The 2,409-nt window shown below is 45.4% G+C and overlaps 1 pseudogene; it reads left to right on the top strand.

Annotated features, from left to right (window-relative positions):
* The first annotated feature begins 1,030 nt into the window (after nucleotides 1-1,030).
* LOC118889503 lies at nucleotides 1,031-1,550 on the top strand (annotated as a pseudogene).
* The last annotated feature ends 859 nt before the right edge of the window (nucleotides 1,551-2,409 follow it).

Genomic DNA, 2,409 nt, shown 5'->3' with positions numbered 1-2,409 from the left:
ATACGTTGTGCTTCTGTTTTAATTATTAAAAAAAAGAGTGCATTGACTAGAAGTAAAGAATGTCCATGTTAAAAATAAAGATGAAATGCCTCCCTTCCTGGGACGCCAATGCTGAAGCTCCTTCAATAATAGGCCTCACTTCCCAGGTGCCAAGGCCAAGCTGACTCGCTGTGTATGGGCTGATCCGTTTTTTGTTTGTTTGTTTTGTTTTCGTTTTTGTTTTTTTCCCCTGAAACCTTAAAGGACTTGTTAAACCTTAAACCTGACTTGTTTAATGTTCTTTGTTCTGACAATATATAAAACTGTACTGAAAACCATGCTTCCCTGGGACAGTTCCTCAGAGCTATCTGAGGGGTTGTCTTCCAAGCTATAGTCCACAGTTTGGCTCAAATAAGATGCTTTTCTATTCCTATTATAGATTGTTTATTGATTACTTTCATCAACAATTTATGAGTTAAAGTAGCCAGGCTCCAAGTCCCAGACGAGGGTAGTCAGCCACCCACCAGAGGTCTGCTAGCCCGTGGGAGGTTAGGGCCGCGAGAGGGACCCTAACTTGGTAGTGGAATTCAGGAGGATGCCCCTGAGCGTTGAAGCCCACACGCTTCTGACCCCTGTGAGCCTGCAGAAATGGCCAACCGTCCCTCTGGAGACCAGATGCCGCTCCTCCATTCTGTTCTTGCAACGAGAATGAGTGCTTCGTCTCTTCTTCCTTCTCAACTTCCTCCCTTTCAGCTACCAGCCCTGGGGAAGAATTGGTAACTCCAAACAGCCCCCAAATTGCCGCAGTGCTCACATGAATAGTTGGAGGAGGTAGCTGAAGGAGCAGACGGAGTGAGATTTCCCTAGAGCCGGAAAAGTGCGGCCAGATGCGTCACTTGCGGGTAACGATCCCAGCTGCACCGTCCCTTTGGCCTTCCAAGTGTAGGGGGTCTGCCGGATCCTTGCTAAGTCTATTTTTCCCCATTCCCGGCCCTTCGCTATCATCACCCCTTCACCTTGAATCATGTTCAAGAAATTTGATTAAAACGAAATGTGTTCAGCTACATCCAGTGGAAACCCTGCTATTAAGGGTACTAAGAACAAGTAGAACCTTTCCCAGGCATTGAACCACGGATTCATCCAGTCGTGCCTAAGAAGGAACCAGTTAAAAGAGTGGGATGTCATGAACAGATGGAAATCTTTACAATGACTGGAGAGTTACTCTATTTAGAAAAAGAGAAGAGTCGTTTTATCCAATCCCAAGGTTATTCCACAAAAGAAGAGATAAAAAAGACCCTATTTTCACACCAGCAGGTGGATAAAGGAGCCATCAAATTTGTACTCAGAGGAGTTGATATCACGTGTCTAGGCTTAGCTTCTCTAGGAGCTAAGCTTTGCTCCGCTGCAGCAGATAGGATTGTTGCAATTGATGCAGAAGGAAAACAGCTTGCTCTGGGTGCTGTAGTCGTGAAGATGTCTGCAGATGATGCTGAGAAAGTCAACACAGCAACTGGCATTGAAACATGTATTATTTAAAAGATGGGCTGTGGCACATAAGAGCATGTAAATAAGCCTCAGAAGGAATGCACTTGGGCTCCACATGGATGCGGTGCAATATCTGTGTTTGTGTGTGTGTGTGACAGCATGACGACAACACCCCTGTGATTATGCTGAAAAAATTCAACACATTCAGAAAAGAGAACCCAACAAACAAACAGGTGTTGCCGCCTTGCTTGGAAACAGTGCAGACGAGCTGTCCCTGTGTCCTTTCCTGGCCATCAGGCTATAACTCTCCCGACAGAGCTTCATGACCCAGGAAGTGTGCTGGTGGGGCTGCGAGAAGGCAAATGGGACTGAATTCTCAGTGTGTCACCTGAGGTGCCCTCATGTGAGCGTCTGGACAGGACCGAGCGTGGAAGAGTCAAGTGTAGGGGCGCTGAACTGGCTGGGGGCCTTCTCTTCCCGCATCCCTCCTGAGTTAGTATCCCTCTCAGCCCTTCATGGTGGAGATGGGAGACGAGGAGACACCTCAACTCCTACACACGGACAGGCAGCTCCCGGCTCCTGCGGACTTCCAAAGCCTCATGCTGTGAACTGACTTCTAATAACTTTGTTTTTGTCATTAATGTGCTAGATATTTTTAGTAGGATTTAGTAGGATTTTTAGTAGCATCTGAAAACCGGTTATTACCACCGATGTCAGTAATGGAATTAGCTGCGCTAGAGACAGCCCACAGTTTAACCTAAAGTTTACAACGAAGTTTTCTCCTCAAAGTTTTAAGGAATTCAAGACGAGACTAGAATAAGACAAGACACCACAGAAACTGCTTGGTGAATGGGCTTTATATTCATTTTAAAGAAAATTATCTTTGAAAACTTAGAAACGTTTAATTATGCATATTTTTATTAACATGAAGGTGAGAGATCGAAA

This window comes from Balaenoptera musculus, unplaced genomic scaffold, assembly GCF_009873245.2.
Source record: "Balaenoptera musculus isolate JJ_BM4_2016_0621 unplaced genomic scaffold, mBalMus1.pri.v3 scaffold_56_arrow_ctg1, whole genome shotgun sequence".
In the NCBI taxonomy this organism is placed as follows: Eukaryota; Metazoa; Chordata; class Mammalia; order Artiodactyla; family Balaenopteridae; genus Balaenoptera; species Balaenoptera musculus.
Note: the sequence above shows the minus strand (reverse complement) of the source record. Positions and strands in the feature narration are given on the sequence as shown.